The 14,048-nt window shown below is 35.6% G+C and overlaps 1 long non-coding RNA gene across 1 annotated transcript in view; it reads right to left on the bottom strand.

Moving 5' to 3' along the window:
- LOC141514208 (uncharacterized) overlaps window positions 1-14,048 on the bottom strand; it is a 114,607-nt gene that overhangs the window by 21,749 nt on the left and 78,810 nt on the right. The window contains exons 2-3 of the long non-coding RNA XR_012475968.1: window positions 6,713-6,789; window positions 4,438-4,675 (exon numbers count right to left, since the gene is read on the bottom strand). This is a non-coding gene — a long non-coding RNA (uncharacterized LOC141514208). The remainder of the gene's footprint in view (window positions 1-4,437; window positions 4,676-6,712; window positions 6,790-14,048) is intronic.

Below are 14,048 nucleotides of genomic sequence, written 5' to 3' on the forward strand. Positions count from 1 at the left end.
ATTGTGAAACTCAAAATCAAATAAAATCTTTAAAAAATAAAAAAAATAAAAAGATGTTTTTTTGAAGGCAATGAAAAAAGGAAGAAATAAGTATTAAGTGCTGACTCTATCTAAGATACTGTGCTAAGAGATTTTAATTCTCACAACCTCCCTGAGAGGTAGTGCTATTATTTTTTTGTTGTTCACTCATACCCAAATATGAGAACCCAATGTGGTTTTCATGGCAAAGATTTGGAGTGATTTGCCATTTCCTTCTTCAGCTCATTTAACAGATGGGAAAACTGAGGCAAGCAGGATGGCATGACTTGCCCAAGGTCACACAACTAGTAAGTATCTGAGAACTCCTCATGAAGAGGAGTCTTCCTGATTCCAACTCCGGTGTTCTAGCCATTGTGTCACTTAGCTCCTCTGGTGTTTATTATTATTATTATTATTATTATTATTATTATCTATTATTATCCCCATTTATAGTGGAGGACACTGTCAAAGACAGAGATTAAATGACTTATCCAGGAATTCAAGGACTAGAGTTCTTTATATTAAAATATTTAGCTACCTAACATACGACTGATCTATAGGATATAGACTAGTAACTATATTCTAGGTTAATGCAGTATGGTATCTATATGCAACATGTTATAATCATAATTATAGCTGGTATTTATATAACAAGCTAAGTGGTATAGAGGACAGAGTGTCTGGTCTGAAGTCAGGAAGACGAGTTCAAATCCTGCCTCAGACAATTATTAGCTGTATGACCCTGAACAACACAACCCTGTTTGCCTCAGCTTCCTTATCTGTAAAATGAGCTGGAAAGGAAATGGAAAACCACTCAAATATCTTTGCAAAATGTAAGACATGACTGAAAAACAACAATTAAAACTATTATCTCACTTGATCCTCAAAACAATTCTAGATTGTTTTCACAGATGAGAAAACTGAATCATAAGTTAAGTGACTTGTCTAATGTTGCCAATTATTAAAGATTGAGAGATTAAAGACAGAAGATTTAAGACCACTGAAAAGGTGAAGGAATTTGCACGCTCTCTGGGATGTCAAAACTGCTCAGGATTTTATTATGGCAAAATATTGTTAAAATTGCATAGGCCAAAAACAGTAAGCACCTTGAGGACAGACCAAGTGAAAGAGAAAGAGAAAAGGACAGGCAGTTGCGGGGGTCCAGCCTCCATGGGGTCCTTGGAACTTGACAGGAGGGATAGAGTTGGCGAAATGAGTTGAGTCAACAAGTGGGTAAAGGCAGGAGCAGGTTGACTGACTGTCAGCTGCTTAGATTTATTTTTATAGTCTTAGAATCATATGAAACAAGCAAACTAAAATCATTTCCTTGGTTACAAAAGTGTACAATTTTCATCATTAATCATATAGTTCATATGGTTACAAGTTTGATCATGTAGTGGTTACAAGTGTGATTATCAGTCATGTAATTAATTTTCTTGTCCCTGCTCAGACCATGATGACCTCAACCTGCCTGTTGCTTAGTTTGTTGCTGCATAGTAAAGTTATTGACTAAACAGAACTTTCCTTAGAATAATCTTTGATATAATTTGTTTAATGGAATGCTTCTATGTTTTTGTACCGCATATGTAATGTTTTCAATATGCTCCCTTGACAACCTATAGTGAGGGTACTTATGTTTGTCCACCTGTCCGTTGACTCCTTCAATAACTAATTTTCCTTTCAGCCCTTGTTGGTAGACACTACAGTTTCTATGACTTTTTATTCTTTGCCAATAAACTAAGGCTGTTAGAGTTCACATATTGGTTACCTATACTAACTATTCTCTCACCATGTTTATCATATATTCCTGTGTATAATAAGGGGGGCAAAACTGTTAATTTCCATGGAATTCTATCTGACCCATCTTGTATCTGGTTTCCCTGTATATATTCTGACATCTCCCTGGAACTCCCAGTGCTGTGTCTTCCAAAGATTTCATAATGCTGAAGCCTTTTGTATGTCTCAGGGAGAGGCAGTCCTGTTAAATTTGGACAGAGTTCACAATCTGTTTTATTCAAGGAATTTTTCTGAAATCCTTTATAGTCATTCCACTATTAGGATGAGTAAGTTTTGCAATCAATAATAGACCTATAAATATGGGTATACATGGAATCCATATATATATATATATGTATATATATATATATATATATATATATATATATATATATATTGAATATATATATATATATATTGAAGAAGGAAATGTTGTTCCATCAGGCAGTGTGACTGCCCTGAGTCTTCTTGCTGCAACTGTGTCAAACAGCTTAGAGACCCTGGCTCCCAACAGGCAGTCCTGAGACTTGACTTAAACTGGCCACATGATGAGAAGTCCATGGTGCTCCATGGGTGTTAAGGAAGAACATAAGAAAACCCCATCCTTCTGGATGGGAGCCCAGAAGAAGCAAAGTCCCCAAAGGGACAGCACTTCCTATTAAATACCCATCTATGGTAGGTTGGACAGAGGGTGACACTTGGGAAGTGATCTTATACCTTGGGCCATATCTTCCAATGACAAATTACAAACTGGTCCTCCCAAGGTGCTCATCCCCCAAATTCAATATGTCATTTCCTGTCATGCTAGCATTAGGCCAAAATTAAGTGAAAGGGAAAATGGGGGACAAGATACAAACAATGGTGTCAAGGGGAGGCAGGATACAATCAATAGGGGGTCAATTACATCTCAAGAGTGGGGAACCTCCACCCATTTAACAAGACTTAACAGCATTTAAGATTACAATTTTTGTTTCTGTTACATTCATAATTCTCTACATCATTTCCCTGTATCACTAAGATCAGATAACCAGGAAGCGTCTAAATTCAGATTTGAATTCAGTTTTCCTGTTTCTGAGTCTTAAATTCTACTCACAGTATCATCTATCTAAAGGAGAATTTAGAGTCAGGAGACTTTTGAATCATATTTCTGACTCCCTGGCCAAATCACTTAACCTATCTGAGTTTTATTTTACTTGTTGGTAAAATAAAGATAATAATTTTGTTTTATCTATCTGTACAGAATGTTGGGAGGGAAGATCTTTCCAACCTTAAAATACTCTTGAAATGTGAACATTTTTTAACTGTAACAAACTGAACAAATTCTTTGATCTCATTTTTCCACTAGGTTGGTACAACTAAAAACTTTAAAAATAACTAAGCAAAGGAAATATGTGTGACCACATCCTCTGCCTCTAGTCACTCTGCAGCAATGTTCAGCCTGACACTTTTTACCACTGAGGAGCTATCTCTTCAGGAAAAGATGATAGCTTAGAAATGAGGGTTGGACCTATGGTTTCTCTGCTTTAGGGTACTCCCAGATAAGGAAATTCTCTCTAGACTGTAGACTGACACCTTCTCCACAGCTATTAAAACTTAAAACTATACTTTGTAGAGACCCTATATCTAACAGCTAGCATTTACATAAGACTTTAAGGTTTGCAAAATGGAATTTGTCTCACCTCACTAAAACCCTGGGAAGTGATTCTACAGTTATTATTATTATTATTATTATTATTATTATTATTATTATTATCATCATCCCAATTTTATAGATGAGGAAACTGAGAATCAGAGAGGATAAAAGACCACACAGTCAGTTAAATATCAGAAACAAGATCCAAAGTTTCTTGCAACTCTAGATAGAAGTACATCTGAATTTTCCCTCCACATATTTGTAAAGAGCCATAAGAAATTGGTATAGTCCTTTTTTCAGCAAGACTTTGACCTAAGAAAATACTAAAAGATTTATGATAAAGAATACTATCTACCCCAAAGACAGAGTTAATGGTGTCTGAATTAAAGCATACTTTATTTTTTCACTTTAGTAGACTTGAGGTTTCTCTTCTTTTGGGGGGGATGAGAGGATTATGTTTACTTTTACAGCAATGACTCCACATTTTTAACCTCTATCAAGTAACTTGCTTTCTCAATGAGAGGGAATGGGGTGGGAGTAAGAGAGAGATTTGGAACTTAAAGTTTTGGAAATGAATATTGAAACTTGTTTTTGCATGTAACTGGGGAAAATAAAATTTAAAAAAAAGAAAGAAAGAAATTGGTATAGTACATGGACTAGGTTGGAAAATCTGTATCCCTAGTCTTCTCTGTAGAAAGAATATATCATTCATCTTCAACTCTTATAGGACCCCAGAAATAAGTCACTTTCCTTATGCCATTAGTTTTTCTTAAATTACCTTTGATAACACCAACCTAGGGGGTGTCACGAGGAGGTTGATAGTATCTTTCCACTAAGTAATCCTTTGGAGTATAATTTTTTTTTCCTGCATGGGACCAGTGTCTTTGATCAAGTCTTTGTGTTCTCATATGAGGTTTTCATGGCAAAGATACAGGAGTGATTTACCATTTTCTTCTCTAGCTTTTTTTTACAGTTGAAGAAACTGAGACAAACAGGGGTAAATGACTTACCCAAGGTTACACAGCTGGTACATGTCTGAGGACAGATTTGAACTCATGAAGATGAGTCTTCATAATTCCAAGCTTGATGTTCCATCCACTATGGCACCTCATACATCTGTTATTGAGACCCATAGTAGAGCTCAGTGTACAGAAAGCTAAGGCTTGGAACTGGCTGTAAAGAATGTGACTCTCTTCAAGTACAGCAAGACAGAGTCTTAAGGATCTTCCCAGAAGTGACTTGGTTAGCCTGATACAGACATAAAGCAAAATTATTTTTTTCACTTATTTTTCAGTGCAGTCATGTGCTTCTCTGCAAGATGCAAAGCTTTAGCTCAACTGCTTATATGGCAACAATTATCTTGTTATTATCATTTGAACAGTGATAGGCAAGTTTGCAAATGGCTTGTGCTAGTGGAATCATACCATTGGTGATGAAGAAAAGAATGAATTAAGTTTTATTATGTGCCTATATATGCCAGAATGTAAAAAGCTGTGATTTTTACAAACTATTATCTTATTTAATCCTCATGATAACCCTGAGAAGTAGGTATTATTAATAACTCCATTTTAAAGATGAGGAAACCATTAGAAAAGTTGAATGTTTGAGGCTTATAAGGATTTGGATCAAGGGGAAAGAATATCTTCAGAAGCTGAATCAAAATTACGTTGGCTTAATTTCTTATCCAATTATAAGTGATGATTGCCTCGAGTACTTCTTCCTCCTTTAAATTGACACACTGGTTAAAAATGTTCCCAAGGATGTGGTATTTGTGCAAAGTGGATTACCAAAACAATTTAACCTGCAAAGCTGAGGAGATATCATAAGATAAAGAGAAGAAAAATGCATTCTGCTCTGCTGAGGAACAATTGAAGGCATTGTCTTAATGCTCATATTGATAGAATTAATATTTCATCAGCATAATTCACCTCCTTAAAGTGCTCTTGTTAACAATTGCTTTGTATGAAAGCACTTCAATTTGGAAATGAATATGCAGAACTAATATAATAAAATGCTTAGTCTCCCTCAAATGAAATGCAAAGTACAAGTACAAGCTGTAGCTAGGTCACTTGAAGGAGTTTGTGGTTATTAAACTAAAAGTGTGAATGTCTTCTTGATAAGCAAATGTAGACAGATGTTCCTTTTGTTCACCGCTGAGCAGATTGAATGAGTTAGTAGACAGAGGGAAGGTAAAGGGAAAAGCATGTTGTTTAGTTGATCAATCATGTTTGACTCTTTATGATCCCTGGACCAACTGTCTACAGGGTTTTCTTGACCAAGATACTAGAGTGATTTGCTATTTACTTCTCCAGTGAATCATTTTGTTAGGCAATGGGAAAATAAGAGATTTGTCCAGAATCACACAGCATCTCTGGTGAGATTTGAACTCAGGTCCAGTCCTTTATGCACTGGCATCACCTAGCTTCCCTCACCATTGTTTAGTCATTTTTAAAACCCTGAGACTAAAATTATGTATTTTGATTTTTACAATTGTAATGAAATTTCAACATTTGTTTTATAATTAGTATAAAACTTAAGTTAGGAATTGAGGAAGGGGGGATCTTTTCTGATCTAGCGGGAAGAATTCTCTGTGAGCAGAATCTGAGTGCATTTTATAAATCATCTGGCTAAAATGCAAGAGCAGATTCTTTTTTCTTCCATCTTGGCCTCCTCTGATTGTCTAATTCCTACCTGGTTCACTGACTAAACTTCTTTGTTCTTCAATCTTCCATTCAATCTCACTCAGTATGATGAGCTCTCCCTACTGGACTTCTCAGATCCAGTTCTTCTCCATGCTCAGTTCAACCACCCCCATTAATAGTCTTCCTGACTGAGTGTTTGCCCAAGTTTTGTAGTTTTCCATCTCTGATAAAAATAGACTTTGGCAAAATCGTAGTTTCAAAAGGCCCTGACCTCCCAGCCTTGGTCAACAATCCCCAAAGTCCCCGCCTTGCTAAACCTGGGCCTGCTTAGTCCATTTTGAACTCTTGTCATTTCTTTCCTCCCTCATCTAACAATTATCCATTTTATCAATTTATTGTCTAACTGTTCTGTTGGTATTTGCAAAGATTATACTGTACAGTTGATTGAATTTCATTAATTAGCATCATAAGAGAGTTAATATTAAAAGAAAAATATATTTTTATATTATCATTACTGAAATTATTACTTTAAAACCCTTGCTCTCTGCAAATTGGCACATTGAAATATTCCTCATTCTTTGGCCCTAGTGCAACAACCAAGAACAACAGAACAGCAATTTTTTTGAAGTATAATTCTGTTTACTTGCAGTTCCCACAGTTAAATGTTCATTTACTGGAGGGCTTCTTGCTAAAGGGTCAAGTGGTGGAGGTGATCCTCTCCTGCAGTGAAATAGAAAGAAAGTACAGAGTTCTCAGACAAGGCACCACCTTCCTAGAAAGTCTTTGGTAAAAGCCTCAGGAATGAATTGCTGAGGTTGGGGAACACAAAGGAAGCTGCAACAGGGAAGAGTCAAAGCCTCTACCCAGAAACTGAAAGGAAGGAGAGACAACAACTTCACAGAAACTATTCCAAGATACAGTCCACAAGAATTTCTGAAAACTGAAGATGGGCAGCTGCTAACAGTTTAAGAGGAACACTTTTTATTGAAGAAAATAATTCTGTAATTTAAAATATTAATCCATTACTTCTCTCCTTTACTGTAATATTTATATCTTTTTATTTTATAATTTTTTTATTTGGGTGACTATATATAAAATCCAATCAAAGAAAACTTTCACCTGCATTTCTTTTCTGGTCATTATTCCTTATTTCATTGCAAGATTATTATTAAAAATAGATTTGTTGTATTGAGAAAGGAGAAGGTTAAAATTTATCCTCTCTGAATATCTAATAAAGGCAATTGATACATGAAAGAACGTTTTCTGATTCTGGCTTGGACTTGCCACACTCATTTGCTAGGATAGAAAAGTCATAGTAATAAAATATAGGCTTATTGATTTAGAGCTAGAATGAAATTTCTAGATATCATCTAGCCCAATGATATCAAATTCAAATAAAAATGGGTGCCATTGGATCATATATAACAATTCTTGTGGGTCACATATTGACTTCCTTTCAAAATGTATTATTATCTATTTTATTGTATTTTTTCATTAAATATTTACCAATTGTATTTTTCATCTGATTCAGATTCCACTTGGGAGTGTATGGGTTCTAAGTGACTCAATAGTGCTCTTTGATACCTATGATCTAGTCTGTCAAAACAGATAAATAGAATTACTCAGTATTTTATTTGGACTTCAACTCTACTAAAAACACAGATCAGTTAGTTATTTGAAACATAGTTGTCTAATAAATATCTTCCCTATCAGCCAAGAGGCCTAGTTTTACAAAGGAAGGCTGGTATTTATATGCCCTTTCAAGGGATTTCCAAAGAATTCTAAACAATTACCTCAACTCAAGGGTAGAATGTTTATCTGACAGAAAGAGACAATAAGTCATAAACCATGAAAAATAATATTTATCTTCAAAGATGATAGGTTATATGACAACTCATCTCATTTCACATAGCCAGTTATGAGAGCAGACCTGATTATATCTTGTAATATTTCAAAGATCTCTAGAAATTCCTAGGAATTCCTAGTATCTTGCAACATGTTCTGGTTTTGACACATAGGCAATTAATCTTAATAAACATTTCAGTAGTTCCATTTTACAAGCTTGGATGATTCAATTAGGCATTAAGACTTTCTTATTTTAAATTTACTTATACTTAAAACTGATAATACTACTTCTAATCCAAATACTTCATTTAATAAGTGAGGAAACTAAGCTTTTGTATGAGGCAGGTAAAACTACAGGTTGACAATATATGCAAGGTTTTTCTTATACATTCTATTGCTCAATTGCTTATAATTGCTTACTCTATTGCCATTACTTGTAATTCAAACATTCAACAATGGGGGAATTATGTCAGTGGGGAAATTCCACCTGGGGATTTTGCAAGCACCTTTCACCACCACCACCACCACCACCACCACCACCACCACCACCACCACCACCACCACCACCACCACCACCACCCACACATATCATTAGTTTAGTTGGCTAGCTAATAAACACTACTACTTTAAGGCTTATTCAAGGAAAGATTAAATGGATCAGCAAGTGGTTAAACCTGAAATTTTTTTAATATATAGCAAAGTATGAGTAATGCCATCTCCTCAAATAAAAAACTAAATCTGAAAAAAACTAAAATCTGAAAGGTCCCATTTATCCAACAAAACTGACCAAATCTCCAAAGGTAATCACAGTGAAATTTGGTTTGAACATGAAAGAATTATGTAATTGACCTCATCCTCTTTTCCTTAAGCTTGTGATTTAGTGATTTTACTTCTCTAGTTTCTCTTTCTTACCTGTCTGATCACTCTTCAGTCTCCTTTGTTGGTTCATCATCCATATCATGCCCTGTAACTGTGGACATATTTCAAGGTTCCAATCTAGAACCTCTTCACTTCACACTTTATATCAAAACATTTATTCTAAGAAGGGGGACATGGATAGCTTTCCCAGATTTTCAAAGAGGCCCATAACATGTAAAAAAGGTTATACTATAGAGTGTTGTATCCCATCACTTGTGGACTTCAACAGTTACTCTGGATTTAATTATATCTTTGCATCTGCAAAGATTCAGCCCTTTTCAAATCTTTACTCTCACTTCACCAACTGTGGATCAGACATTTTAAATGGACATCCCACAAATTTCTCAAATTCAACATGTCCAAAATGTAACTCAACTTCCTTCCCAAAACCACCTCTTTTCTGAATTTTCCTATTGTTGTTGAGGGTATCACCATCCATCCTTGACTCTTCACCTTCACTCATTCTATATATCTTCTTGTTTCTTTCTCTACCTCTTCTTTATGTGTCCCTCTCTCCATTCACACATGCTTTACTATTTAAATCTTTCATCAATTTTTACCTGAACTATTACAATATCCTCCTAATTTGCTTCAAATTTCTCCTCACTCTAGTTCACTTTCTATTTCTCTATCAAACTTATTTCCCTGAAGTATCAGATCTGATCATGCCATCACCATAATAACTCAAGTGGCTCCCCATTACCTTTAGGATCAAATACAAATATTTAAAGTCTTTTCAAAACTGACTTCTTCCTATTCTCGTTTTCTTTTTCAAAAATGGCATTTTATTTTTCCCAATTTAATGTAAATTCAATTTTTAACATTCATTTTTACAAGATTTGGAGTTCTAAATTTTTCTTCCTCCCTCCTCTCCTCTATTTCTACAATGGTAAGCAATTTGATCTGGATTATATAAGTATAATCATGTAAAACACATGTCCATGTGAAAGAAGAAACATCAAAAGAAAAAAGAATTTAAAAAAGAATAAAAGTAGCATGTTTCAATCTGCATTCAGAATCCATCAATTCTTTATCTGGATATGTATAGCATTTCCCATCATGAATCCTTTAGGATTGTCTTGGATCATTGTATTGCTGAGAAAAGCTAAGTCATTCATAGTTGATCATCCTACAATGTTGCAGTTACTAGCTACAATATTTTCCTGAATCTGCTCATTTGCATTAGTTCATACAAGTCTTTCAAATCGACTGGCTCATCATTTCTTATAAGCACAATTGTATTCCATTACATTCATATACCATTTTCTAATTTTCTTGCATAGTAATCCCATCTAAAAATTCTGAGGTCCAACCAATTCTGGTCATCATCCATAATGAGCCTTTGTACTTGTCTGTTACACTCCCCCTCCTTATCTTTGCCTCTTAGAATTATAGAAGACTAGGGGTCTTATCAAACAAGGTAGACTCAACTGTGTGCAGGTAGAAAATAAATTTCCTTCCTCTATGAAGGCATTAACTTTTTTTAAACTTAGTCTTTCCTCTGTGGTTTGGACTTTCATTTCATCAAGTCCAAGAATGGCAACTGTGGGTTTTTAAAATGACAATGAATTTGTTTATGAGTTGCTCCCTCATAGCCTTCCACTTCAGGTGCATCATGGTTGATTTCTAGACATTGTTCAATTCTGAATTGTACTATCAGATTTTTATGGTCTAAATATAGCCACCCTGCAATTTGTCCTAATAGTTCCAAACCTCAAAATCAACTCCTACTAACTCTCTAGAGAAGGCAACCGTCTATCACTTATGTCTTTCTTAATCATCTCATTAAAAGGAGATAATATTTGAAACATACTTTGCAAAATTTAAAGCTCTCTATAAATGCTGGCTCCTTACTCACAGGTTTTAAGTAATCCACAAACTACTAAGCATTTCTTCTTACCAACCAAATTTTAGAGTAAGGAAATGAGATCTATTTTAATACATCAAATGACAAACAAAAGTTAACACAGAGAAGGGAGAAAAGTAACTTTTTTTTTCCCCCAAGAAATATGAAGGGACCCTGTTATAGGGTCTGGCTCAGTTTAATATTCAGTGTGAGCATTTATACCTCAGAAATCAGCAAATGCTATGAATCAGGGCTTGATTTATTGTTTTCTGTATTGTCTAGATTTTAGAAAATAATGGGAAAAATATTAATGATTCAGATCAAATTTGAGTGCGTTTTGGATAGTCCCCCCCTCCCCCAGCAATCCAGCTGTTAATATGCATCAGCACACTTGAGGAGTGGGTTTGGTCCCTCCAGCTGGGTCACCACCTTAGAGATATGACTCCCTCCTGCTCTATATATTCCAGGAATGGTTGAATAGGTTGGCTCTAAGACCTTTACAACTGCAGCTCCACCAGTGCTCCACCCTGCTCCTTTTGCACAGTCACTGGTTTAGATTGCCATCTGCCCTGGAGTCTGGCCAGGTTTCAATATCTTTGTTGATTTTATAGTTGACCCAGTCCTCCACCTCCCAGCAACTTTTGTTCAGTGGGTGGCTTAGATTGCTTTCCCACAAGAATCTGGTCAGGTTCTGGGGCCTTTGATGATTTGAGAGTTGGGCCAGTCTTCTATTCAGTTCTTTAACTGCCTTGAATTATAAAAGGATTGGTCTGGGAGTAATAGGTCTAGGTTTTTCTGAGCTTCTACTGCCTGAGATCTTAAAAGTTTTACTCATTATACTTATTTACTCATATAACCTTAGGCAAGCCACTTAACCCTGTCTGCTTCAGTTTCTTCATGTATAAGATGAAATGGAAAAGGAAATGTCAAACCACTCCAGTATCTTTGCCAAGAAAACCCCAAATGGGGTCACGAAGAGTCAGACATGCCTGAAACGACTGAACAACAGCATTCAATAATCTAGAGACTATTTCATACTACTACAAAGTTTGCATTAAAGTTAGGAAGAAAATATTTATTATAAGATGCCTTTATGTTCTGGGCTTAACAAATATCTCATTTGATCCTCACTTCAAATAAAAGCCAGATTCCATAATGATTCCCATTTTACAGTTGAAGAAACAGATGCAAACAGAGGATAAATAATTTGCCAAGTTCACACAACTAGTAAAGTGTCAGAGACCAGATCTGAATTCAGATATTCCTGACTCCAGGCCAGTGCTCTAAACACTGGCTGTCTCTAGATTCTCTAGGATTAATATAGCTCTTTAAGATTTGCAAAGCTTTGGGGTGGGGCACGGGTACAGCTAGGTGGTACAGTGGATAGAGCATCAGCCTTGGAATCAGGAGGACCTGAGTTAGAATCTGGCCTCAGACACTGATACTTACTTAGCGGTGTGACCCTGGGCAAGTCACTGCAAAAGCCAAAACACCAAAATGATTTGCAAAGCATTTTCCCTATGCTGATTCGCTTCAGTCTGAAAAAAACTCAGTGAGGAAGGTGCTAATATTTAATAGCCATTTTACTTTGCAAGATGAAATTGAGGTGGACAATTTGTAAACTAAAATTTCACATTATTCATGAGGTATAGTTACAATTTAAAACACCTGATTTAAAATCCTCTTAGTACCTAATACTATCTTCACTTAGCTGATACCATCCCATTCTCTTCTTGTTGATGAGTTATAGATTTGTCAACATGGAGAACTTTTTTCCAGGATTAAAAAAATTATAGGCAAAATATTAATACAATTTATAGTTGAAAACAGCAAATTCCAGTGCTCACAATTAGAGCAAGGGTAATTATCCTTTTAAGTTAACATTAATACAAATAGATTTGGGAATTTATTTATATTTGGATGGTGTAATCTTGGCACTTAAGTTCCTCTTCTTCAATCATTTTATCTTCAAATATTTTAATCTCTCTTTTAATTCCTTATAAAACTTCATCATGTATTCATTTTTTCAAATCTACTCATTGAGTTTTTTAATTCCATATTGAGAGCCTTAGGTTTCACCTATATTCATCCACAATTTCTTCTTTTCATTCTTCTTTTGAGTCGTCTTTAGTTTTTTATTATTCCATGATCTCTTGGGAATCCCTAGATACTGTATTTCATCAGGTATTGGTCCATTTGCTTTTACATTGTTGTTTGGTTCCTATCTTGTGTTATGGAAGAAGACCAAAATGACTTCACTATGTTTGAGACAAATTACAGTGTATCCAACTATGACTGATCAGACCAATACAAGCTTGGAATGCTCTACCACATGGGCCAAATAGTCCATATGAACACCTGGGGTGGGTACTCTAAACTTACTGATGTCACATTTCCTTTGAGCTGCTTCAATTTTGCCAACTTTATAGACAGCAGCACCCTCACTGATGAGGGTATGCCATACTGGGTGGTCCTGTGGCAGTGTTTCCCATGCTATACAATCAATTCTAAAGTTTTTCAAAGAGACCTTCAGAGTATCTCGTCATCACTTCTTCTGACCCCCTTATGAATGCCTGCCCTGTGTGAGTTCTCCATAAAATAGTTTGGTTTTTTTGACAAGCATATGTCTGGCATTCCAACAATATGTCCAGTCCATTGTAGTTGCACTTTCTATTGTAATATTGGAATGTTAGGCAGTTTAGCTCAAGAAAGGACCTCAGTGTCTGGTATCTTCTCCTGCCAGGTGATCTTCAGAATCTTCCTAAAATAATTTAAGTGGAAACAATTCAGTTTCCTGACATGGTGCTGGTAAATTGTCAAGGTTTCAGAGGCATATAGCTATGAGGTCAGTGCAATGGCTCTGTAATCCTTCAGTTTGGTAGTTAGTCTAATACTTCTCTCCCACACTTTCTTTCAGAGCCTCCCAAATACTGAACTAGCTCTGGTAATACAAGTATGAACCTCATTATCAATGTGTACCTCCTTGGAAAGGACACTGCCAAAGTAACTGAACTTGTCCATAGTACTCAAAACTTCTCCATGTACTGTAATTGATAATTCCACATATGGATGGTGTGATGCTAGCTGATGGAAACCTGTATTTTCTTGGTGTTTATTGATGAAAGCTTTGTACTCTTTTTTGAGGATTTATCATCCTTCCTTCTGATTTTAGAATACTCTGTTGATTTATCTCTCTATTATTACTAAGGGTTTTGCTCTTGAAGTTTTAGGTGTTTTACATTGTTGGGGGAGGGCGTGGCAAGACAATGGGGTTAAGTGACTTGCCCAAGATTGTACAACTAGGTAATTATTAAGTGTCAGAGGACAAATTTGAATTCAGGTCCTCCTAGTTCCAGAGCTGGTGCTCTAT

Source organism: Macrotis lagotis, chromosome 2, assembly GCF_037893015.1.
Source record: "Macrotis lagotis isolate mMagLag1 chromosome 2, bilby.v1.9.chrom.fasta, whole genome shotgun sequence".
NCBI classification, from domain to species: domain Eukaryota; kingdom Metazoa; phylum Chordata; class Mammalia; order Peramelemorphia; family Peramelidae; genus Macrotis; species Macrotis lagotis.